Here is an 11,444-nt window from a genome sequence, read left to right on the forward strand (position 1 = left end):
GGATTGCTCTGATCGGCCATATTCAGATGCACTGTCCCTTGACACACACCCCCCAACACAGTGATGCCATTTTGATCCTCCTCTAGCATGAAAGACAAAAACCAGCTTTACTTTCTCTACTTTGTAGAACACCACCACCATCACTGCCTTGACTACCATCTCCCTTCTGACCCTGATGAAAACAGCCCAAGGCCCTGAGCCCTAGAACTCTGGGAATAGCACTGTCCCTCAAACTACCAGACCTGCTTCTAGCCCAACCCTCACAGCCATTATCCAGGGAAACAACTCCTATGGAGAAGGGGCAGTCATCAACTGCCAGTCATAAGCTAGGCAAGCCAGACTAGTAGAAGCAACAGGACACCCTGAAGGAGTTTTTTGTTTTGGTGAGGCAATTGGGGTTAAGTGACTTGCCCAAGGTCACACAGCTAGTTAAGTGTCAAGTGTCAGAGGCTGGATTTGAACTCAGGTCCTCCTGAATTCAGGGATGTTGCTCTATCCACTGTGCCACCTAGATGCCCCTACCCTGAAGGAGTTTCGAAGGAGACAGCATGTACTGTGTCTACCAACTACCCTTGGCTCCTGATGGATACAGACAAGAACCCTAAACCCAAGAGCTTTTGGAATAGTAATGCTTCCAGCCCAGTGCCTGTAGCCATCAACCTGTGGATACACAGACTAGCAATTACTCCTGCAGGTGCCACATCTATTAAAGATCCATAAAAAGCAAGTTCTTGTCATCAAAATCCTTGGCAGTGTCCAACATCAGAAATTAATACTTTATCATAGGAAATGACATTTAAGAGTCATTTTCATCTGCTTTGCTGCTTTGCCTAAAGACCACAGGACCCAAAGATGGAAAGCAGCCCTTACACCATAGGACCTTTCCATCTGACTTGAGGCTGAAACTTTATACATGTGTTGTTTCTCCATTAGAATATGAGCTCCTTGACCATAGGGACTGTTTTATGTTTTCATTTGAAACCCAGCACCTAGCACAACGCTTAATAAATACTTCATCCATTCCATGAATGACACACCTCATTTTTCCTGTCATACATCCCTTTGATGACGTCTTTTTCTCCACTTCTCGTACACAATTCTCTTATCAATATACTGCATTATCTACATTGTGCTGCTCTGCCCTTACCCTTTGAGGGGCCTACAACTCTGGTGTGAGGGCTGCCAAGTCCTTTTCTGGGCTGATTTCCATCTTCATCGTCACCTGATTCACCTAAGTCTCACCAGTGGCTCCAGGAAGTTGTAGCATGTACATGGCCACACTCCAGTACACCGTTTTGGTAGTTGGGCTAAACCAGGTTGAGGGTAGCCAAGGGCTCTCAAATCCATCAGTGAGTTAAGGGGGATGTCTATCCCAAGCATGTGAAGTCTTCGCCTGGTGAAATGTGTGGATCCACTGCATTTTGAGCCATCACCAGTCACGTTGACTCTCCCCTGCCACTGGACTGTGACAACTCTGGAAGAGAGAGTGAGGCTGATGACTATGCATTTCTGCATCAGTTAAATCCAATTTATGCATGAATGTAGTTAACAAAAAATAAACATAGAAAGATCTCTGGCACCTTGACATCAAATTATTATAAAGATATAGTCTATTGTAAAATATCTTTTGAAGAATTCTGCCTGTTCACTTCAAATTTCATTAAGGATACCCTCACTCCCCTCTCAATAAACTCCCATTGCTTTCTATTTTTTGCATATTGTCATCATGGTCATTACTGAAAGGTGAAATGAACAAATGCCCCGTGAAATGATGTTTCTGGTTTCATTTAAATGAATGGGAAAACTAATTCCACTAACTTTAATTTCCCTCTCCAAAAAGAATCTGAGAAACATCTTTCCACTTAGTTGAAGTCTCACTTTGTTGTCTGGTTTTATTTACTGTATGATTATTGATAGGATTCAGATCAGCAAAATGGCTAGCATTTACATAATAATAACTACAAATTTACATGGGGCTTTAAAGTTTACAAAGCACTTTACCAGTATGATTCCATTTGATCCTCACAATAACCCTTCTAGGAAAGTGCTATTATTATCCCTATTTTCAGAAAGTGGAAATCTATGGCCAATAAAGTCATTGTTAAGGAGCCTATCTTGTGGCAATCACCCACTTTGGCTTTGCTAGGATGATCTTCAGAAAGTGTAGTCTGAATCCTACTTGAAACTTTTCTAGTATGTCCACCTGGTTGTCCCATAGGCATCTCAAATTCAACATGTCCAAAACATAATTCACTTCTCTCCCTAACCTTTCCCCTTCTCTAATGTTCTCAAATTTCTTCTTAGGGTACCACCATCCTTCCAGTTACCTAGGTTTGAAACCTCTAAGTCATACTCAACTCTTCTCTCTCCTTTCCCCTCCCCACCAATAACTTATCAGTTGCCAGGTCATCTATTCTACCTCTAAAACATATCTTGCCTCTATTCTCTCTCCACTTACGTGGTGGACAATACTCTAGACCCTCTTCACCTCTCATCCAGACTGTGATTATCATCCCCTAATAGTTTTCTCTGCTTCCATATTCATCCCTCTCTAATTCTTACTCCACACAACTGCCAAAGTAATCTTCCTAAAGCATAACACTGACCATATTACTTTTCTCCTCAAGTATCCCCAGGGGCTCCCTATTACTTAGAGAATAAAACACAAATTTCTTCAGTGTGGAATTTAAAGCTTCTCATAGTCTGACTCCAGCCTTCCTTTCAATATTTCATTCACTTTTCTATTCTTCATTCTCTCTATTTACAAGCAAACTGACATATTTGGATGTTCCCTATATATGGCATTCAATCTCCTACCTCCATGCTTTTGCGTCTTGGAATGTACTCCCTCCTTACTTCTGTTTCTTGGAATCCTTAGCTTTTTTTCAGGCTTAACTTATGTATCACTTAATTTGAGAAACCTTTTCTGATCCCCACCCCCCCTGCTCTATCCTGCCTCACATTATCATTATGTTGTGTTTATTTATATGTATAATTGCTGCATCCCCCTAATAGTATGTAAGCTTCTTGAGAGCAAAGGGTTTTTCTGTGTTTGATCTTTGTATTATCAGGATCTAATAACATGCCCTATGCAGAGCTGGTGTTTAATAAACGCTTGTTTGATTTAAATTTCAATGTACCCAGTTGAATTGAAATGATAAAACCCTCAGGTGTTTACAATGTGGACTTTGAAAACTCATGTTTGGGGGCAGCTAGGTGGCACAGTAGATAGAGCACCAGCCCTGGATTCAGGAGGATCTGAGTTAAAATTTGAACTGACACTTGACACTTACTAGCTGTGTGACCATGAGCAAGTCACTTAACTCCAATTGCCTCACCAAGAAAGAAAGGAAAGGAAAGGAAAGGAAAGGAAAGGAAAGGAAAGGAAAGGAAAGGAAAGGAAAGGAAAGGAAAGGAAAGGAAAGGAAAGGAAAGGAAAGGAAAGGAAAGGAAAGGAAAGGAAAGGAAAGGAAAGGAAAGGAAAGGAAAGGAAAGGAAAGGAAAGGAAAGGAAAGGAAAGGAAAGGAAAGGAAAGGAAAGGAAAGGAAAGGAAAGGAAAGGAAAGGAAAGGAAAGGAAAGGAAAAAGGAAAGGAAAAAGAAAAGGAAAGGAAAAAGGAAAGGAAAGGAAAAAGAAAAAAAGAAAATTCATGGTTGTCTCTGTAGTGTAACAGGGGCTTAGACTAGAACTACAAAAAAATGAAAACAGCTGGGTATGAAGTAGAGTTCCTTATTGAGGAATATCTTCAAGTAGAGGCTATATAATTTCCTGACAGGTATATAAGATTGGATTCTTGCAACTGGGTGGGACTAGATAATACCTATGGTCCCATAAAACTATAAAATTCTATGATTGTATAATAGCAAATCATAGAAGATTGAGATTCATGTGGTCTAGAGAGGGCTTAGAAGGCCACACTGAAGAGCATGAATTTGAATTGGACCCTAGAAGAATCTAAAAGATATGGATAGGTGGAAGAGAGAGGAAAGAGGGCTTCAATTGGGAAAATCAGCATAATCATAACCATCATTTAAAGGTTTGCAAAGCTCTTTATACACGTTATCTCTTTGATCTTCACAATAGCCCTGTAAAGTTGATGCTATTATTATCCTCATTTCATAGATGAGGAAACTGAAGCTCAAGGTTAACTGCCCAGGGTTACAGAGTAAGTGTCTAAGGCAGGAGCTGAATCGTATCTTACTGGTTCTAGCATTCTATTGTTTTTTTTATTTGGGGGTGGGGGGTTGGGGCAATGAGGGTTAAGTGACTTGCCCAGGGTCACACAGCTATTAAGTGTCAAGTGTCTGAGGCTGGATTTGAATTCAGGTCCTCCTGAATCCAGGGCTGGTGCTTTACCTACTGTGCCACCTAGCTGCCTCCTGGTTCTAGCATTCTAACCACTACATCATGTTGCCTTCCTAAAATGGTCAAAAGTATTGAAGTAGGAATTACTTGGGTGTGTTTATAAGAAATTGAAGAACTGCTTCTTTATGGAACAAAAGTTTCCTTCCTGTTAGTCAGTAGTGGAGATAAGTTTGGGTATAGGTAAACTTGTTCTTGACTATGGAGGGCATTGAGCACCAGTCTGATGAATGTGAACTTTATAATATAGGCTTTGCAGAGCTACTGAAGGTTCTGAGACACATAATAAAATGATGAAATCAGTTTTATGAAGATGACTATGGCCTTAGTAGGCCAGATGGCTTGGTGGTAAAAGGAATTAGAAGAAAACTGGTTAAAAAGTAATGGCCCTGGGGGCGGCTAGGTGGCGCAGTGGATAAAGCACCAGCCCTGGATTCAGGAGTACCTGAGTTCAAATCCGGCCTCAGACACTTGACACTTACTAGCTGTGTGACCCTGGGCAAGTCACTTAACCCCATTGCCCTGCCAAAAAAAAAAAAAAAAAGTAATGGCCCGGGGGCGGAGAGCTAGGTGGCTGCAGTGGATAAAGCACCGGCCCTTGATTCAGAAGGGCCTGAGTTCAAATCCAGCCTCAGACACTTGACACTTACTAGCTGTGTGACCCTGGGCAAGTCACTTAACCCTCATTGCCCTGCAAAAACAAAAACAAAATAAAAAGAAATGGCCTCGAGATGAAGTGACAAGAGCCTGAAATAAGGTGATAGTAGTGAGAAAGGAATGAAAGAGATAGTTAAGCTACATATAAAGAACTGACAGAGCTTGGTGATTGGTAGCATGCAGCCAAAATGTGAACCCAGAATTTTAGATGAGGAAGGAAGGACCTTTGGCAATCACCCAGTCCTGCACCTCCCTCAACAGACGAAGTAACTGAGGCCGAGAGATCTGCCTAAGATCACACATTTGGTAAATGGCAGAGATGTGATTAGGATGCAGGTCTCATAATTCCACTCTAGTAGTCTTCCCACTGCATACTACCTCTTGTGAAGAATGACTTAAAGATAATTCCTCAGTTTTGAGCTTGAGTGACTGAGAAAATGGTGGTGCTATTTACGAAATGGAGTAGGAAATGGAACAGTTGAGATGGAAAGCTAGCTTGGGGCTCAGATAGAGAAGTAGGAGGTAAGTAGAACGGTTTCAGCTTGGCACATGTGGAGTTTGAGCTGATAGGAGGACATTCAAGTTATCTTGTAGGCACTTTGGGATTGGAACCAATCAGTACTGGTTGTGGTCCAAGTACTTGCAAGGTTTCAGGATATTTTTTATTTTGTTTGTTTGTTTTTGGGTGAGGCAATTGGGGTAAAGTGACTTGCCCAGGGTCACACAGCTAATAAGTGTTAAGTGTCTGAGGCCGGATTTGAACCCAGGTCCTCTTGAATCCAGGGCCGGTGTTCTACCCACTGTGCCACCTAGCTGCCCCTTGTTTTTTTGTTTTGTTTTGTTTTTTAATGTGATGAAATAAAGTGGTTAGGGAAAGCATTTAATTTAATTACTACTTTTCCATTTTCCAGTGTTTTTTCCTTTTCTCCCTCTCTTCCAAGGGGAAGAGTCAAGTGTCAACCTTTTCTTCTTTTCTTGTACATTCATTTAACTTTGAGAGAAAGGGCATACTTTAGCAGCGTTTGTACTTTATGCCTTTGTAAATGGGAGGTAACTAAAAAAAAATAGCATCAAATGGAGAAAAGAGTTACCACTTCAGCAGTCATGGAGAACAGCAACAGAGCCACATGACTTGTCTGTAGACACTTTGCATGTCAACAGTTTCAACCTGGCAGGCTGCCTAGGAGTCAGGTACTTTGGCTGGGGAGCCATGTTTCTATTCCAGTTCAACATCTGGCCAGTCACTTAGGAATAAGGGAGAGGAAGGCGGAGAGCTGAAAAAGAGGAATGAGTGAGAGAGCTGAGCACAGAGGGGAACTTGGGGGAAGAAGGAGAGAAGAGAAATTGGAAAGAGAGGAGAAGCAGAGGAAGAGGAAAAGAGAAGCAGCAATTGAGTTCACTGACAATAGAATATAGATAAGGACAAGAAACTTGGACTAAAGGAAGCTGTGTCTGAATCCAAGCTCTTCTACTTATATTTCTATGACCTGAGAAAGTTACTTAACCCCTCTGGGCCTCAGTTTCTTCATCTATAAAATGAAGAAGTAGGTTTAAATCAGGGGTTGTTAACCTGGGGTTCAATTTCAGGAGATCCATGAACTTGTAGGAGAAAAAAACTTGCATCTTTATTTTAACTAACCTTTAACTGAAATTTACGATTTCCTTCCATTAAGAATCTAGACAACAAACAGGATTCTGAGAGGAACTTTATAAGCTTCACTTGGCTCCCCGAGATCCATGGCACGTGAATGGTTTAGATGCTTTGGTCTAAATAATCTCTAAGGTCTCTTCTGGTTCTAACATTCTATGATCCAATACTACAGGAGTGAAAAACTCCCTTTTAAGGCTGCTCCTAAAACTCCCTGTCTCTGTTACCAAGTCATACACTGAAGCTACGTGGTCGAGGAAGGATGAAATTGTGTTTACCTGTGTTTAAACTGTGTGGAACTGTGTTCCCCCTTCTTTACCAACTGCTTATCATGCCCTGACAAGTCATACTGAATTCATACCCGAAGTCACTGTGACTATATCCCAATGAACACACTCAGTCCTCTCCTAAAAGAGAATGATGTTCTCTCCCAGTTCTGTCAGAAACCAAAGCTCCCAGAATGCCAAGCTCCTGCTTCTCCTTCAGCTTTCTGCCGCTACTACATGAGGAGCATTAGGTTCCTCTATCAAAGTCACTCCCAAATTACAATCTGATCTTGCAAGGTCATTCCTTTGTCCTCCCTGCTTAATAGTCCCTGAGGAGATGACATCAAGAACAGTACAAAGAGAATAAGATGTTGACCTGGAGCCGGAGGCTTGGGTTCTGTCACTCAATAACTATGTGACTGTGGGTGAGTCAGTCCTCCTCACTGAGTCTAAGTGTTCTCATCTGTAGGATCTTTCAGTTCCATTGTAGCTCTAACAAAAGCTAATCATCTAATGAATTTGATAAGTAAAATTTTGATACTGTTCTCCTAGTCGCCTGAACCACACAATATTTATATTTCATTACTTACATCCACCATCTATAAATCTGTCTTGGTTTCTTCATGTGTAAATTGGAGACAATAGTAACTACAGTAACAATATTACTGGGTTTTTATGCGGTTTACATCATTAAATTTCTGCAAAGTGCTTTGCAAACTTCAGAGCAATGTACAAAAATCTGTTATCTGGCTGTTACCAAGCCTATAATATAACTGCCCCCTCACTCCAACTTCTTAGAATCCCTCCTTTTCTTCAAAGGTTAGCTCAAGCTACCTTCCATAGAGCATCCTTGAGTCACAGGTTACAGGTGGAGTTCCAAGGGGTTGATTACTACTCAGGTCCAAAGTGTTTTATAGGTCCACACTTTTAAAATTATAGTTCATGAGTTACTAGTAGGATGCTTTCATTTTATAGTTGGCCAATAGACAGTATGAGGCAACCAGGTGGTAACAGTGGATAGAACATTGGACCTTAAGACTGGTAGAGGGTTAAGACAGAGTTCAAATCTGGCCTCAGACATTTGCTACCTATGGGACACTGAGGTTACTTAATCTCTTGGTACTTCAGTTTCCTCCTCTATAAAATGGGTGTAATAGCATGTACTTCCCAGGATTATTGTGAAGATAAAATGAAAAATAATCTGAAGTTACTATGCAAACCTTAAAGTGCCACATGTTAGCTCTTATTAGCATTAAACAAAGGCAAAGGCATTTATTTAAGGAAATGTAATAAAAACAATAGCTATAAAACATTCTTTTCACAAACCTGGGGCATACTCCTCCACAAATACATGCAGTATCAGTGGGAAGAGTGGGCATACAAATATAGAGTACAATTGTAGTGAAACATCTATGTGGCCAATGTAACTAATTTCTTTTTTTTTTTTTTTTGGTGAGGCAATTGGGGTTAAGTGACTTGCTCAGGGTCACACAGCTAGTAAGTGTTAAGTGTCTGAGGCCGGATTTGAACTCAGGTACTCCTGACTCCAGGGCTGGTGCTCTATCCACAACTAATTTCTCTTGTAGACATTTGATCTTTTATTTCTCCCAGCATCCTCATGTTGATCTCTTCTGGGTAGGGCACTCAGCTAGGATCACTGAATCTCAACTTCCAGGGCTAATTTTCTCTTGGATCCATCATTGTCTCTCTTCTCTGCTGCCAGAAACCACTCTCCTTAAACTCCTCTCTCCTTTGACTATCTCCTTGGCTTGCTAAGTCTTCTGCCTGCTGGGCCCAGTGTCATCTTCTAAGTGAGTAGTGATTCTGTAAGATGCTATGAAAGATGGGGGAGGGACGGGTGAGAAATGAGGCATGAGAGAAATTTCCTTCCCTCCTTCCCACTAGCATCCAACCTAGTAGTATCTACCTTCTTAGTATCTAACATGACACATTTGGCCAGCCTTGCTAATACCATCAAAGTATTAGATAATATCTTTCTAATACCATTAAGGAAGACATTCCTCATATCACATAAAGGGGTTAGAAAGGTGAAAAACCCTCTATAAACTTCATTCAATACATCACCTGCTCCTTCTGTAATTGAATCAAATGGGGTGGGGGTGGAGAATTAATCAAGGATGTCCTCATCAATTCCCTGTCTCTGTCGGCATAAGTGTTTATATGTGTGTGTGTGTATGTATATATAGTTACACACATCCATATGTACATACACACATTTTTGTCACCCTGTAGAATGTAAGTTCCTTGGGGGTAAAGACTATTTCATTTTTATCTTTGTATTTCCAGTACTTGTTACATAGTAGGCATTTGACAAATGCTTATTATTGATTGGTTGATTGATTACTATCAGTAGCAGAATTATATTTATTATTATACACCACAGGAGTTAAGAAAATCTAGGTTTAAACTCTGTCACTGACACATAGGGGCTACTGTCTATGAAACCCTGGGCAAATCATTTAAGCTATTAGTGTCCCCCACCTAACTCTCTAAGACTATAAGTTTCTGAATTAATCATACTCAATAAATCATAGTCTGAAAAAAAAATTACATTACATATGCACACACACAAGCAATTTAACTGGGCCTCACTCTCACTACAAACACAATGGCAGTCCATTCAAAGCACAGAATAATTATATATATATATATAATTTATTTTATTTTATTTATATATAAATGTATTTTATTTATATTTTTAATTAATCTAGCACAATTCTAGAGTAGTACTAGAGTAGGTGGTTAATAAATATTTGTTGATTATTAATTTATTGATTAATAAAAATATAGGGCAGCTAGGTGGCGCAGTGGATAGAGCACCGGCCCTGGAGTCAGGAGTACCTGAGTTCAAATCCGGCCTCAGACACTTAACACTTACTAGCTGTGTGACCCTGGGCAAGTCACTTAACCCCAATTGCCTCACTAAAAAAAAAAAACAAAAAACAAAAAATAAAAATATAAAGCAACTCTTGGGTAATACAGTTACATATTGAGTCTCTCGATCACAAGCTAATAACCAGTTGTCATTTCCTCATTTTATAGACAAGTATAGCACAGAATCAAAAGCTTTGCACTAACTATAGTAATTATATCCACTGTTTCACAGTAGTTTCATTACCCCACCATGGAAAATTAAAATCTTCTGAGAAGATCTCTTCTATAATGCATAGTGGTTGTTAGTACACAGTATTTGTTGACTGGTGACCAATCAATAATATAAGATTTCCTGATATTCATTTAGCTATTTGTAAATTCACAGTTTAGTTTTTAAAAATTTTTTTCTGGGTCTGGTTTTTATTTTATTTAAGTCTATTATTTCTGGGGTAACCTCTCTTCTCCTTTAAGACTACAAATGTCATGTTCTAGTCTTCCCTTTGCAAAGGTATTAGTCAAGGCACTTCATAATTCTCCACAAATTCTGGAAGGCTAATCAGATGCCCTTGAGCACCTAGCTCAAACAAACAACAACAAAAAACTCATCAACCATTACATATAGCTAGTGGGAAGTAGTTGTGTTATGACATATCATTTTCTGACAACCAACACTATTTTCAATGCCATACTAGACTGAAAATAATTGCAGTTCCCACCTTATCATTGCTTTTACTTTCATTAGGTTCTTTGTAATACTTCATTGGACCATAAGGTGGCAGATGAGTTTCAGCAGAAACCAAGCCAAGGAAGCTCTAGCCTAACACAATAGCAATAGAGAAGTTTCTAACACCAAAGCAAAGCCTTCTTCACAGTCAGTATTCAGTCATGTATCTCATTTCTGGAGGCTTCTCCCCTAGCTCTCCACTGACCAGGTGCTGTGGTTGTTTCTTGCTTAGAAACTCAGCTCTTTCAAAGCATCATCACTTAATAATTATTATTATTCAGACCCAAGGATGTTTTTATTTTTCATATTTTTGTTGCCTGCAAAGGAGAGGAAAACACCTACCAACAATCTAAGTATATTTGAGTGCTCTGCCCCCTTTCAATAAATTGATCAATCAATAAACATTTATTAAGTACCTACTATGTGTCAAATACTCTGCTAGATGATGGAGATACAAAGACAAAAATGAAACAGCTCTTGCCTTCAAGGAATTTATATTCTATAGGGGTAGGGAGCAATATATACACATAGAAGGATATGTGCACATACACAAGGCATATGTATACACACGTGCATGTATATGTGTATATATACATATATCAGAAATTAAATTGGATATATCATATAATTATTAATAATAATATTCTATATTATATTAAAATACATAATACAAATACATAGCTTACATATTATATAAGTATGTACACATCTATGTGTGTATATTTATATATAGATGTAGATATGTATTTAAAATCCTCCCTTTCAAATTATTATTTATATAAGTATGTACAAGATAATTTGTAGTAGGGGAAGAGGCACTAGCATTTGGGGGTGATTCAGAAAAGGTCTCATATAACATGTGACCCCTGGGATGAGCTAGGAAGGAATTTATG

This window comes from Dromiciops gliroides, chromosome 5 (genome assembly GCF_019393635.1).
Source record: "Dromiciops gliroides isolate mDroGli1 chromosome 5, mDroGli1.pri, whole genome shotgun sequence".
In the NCBI taxonomy this organism is placed as follows: Eukaryota; Metazoa; Chordata; class Mammalia; order Microbiotheria; family Microbiotheriidae; genus Dromiciops; species Dromiciops gliroides.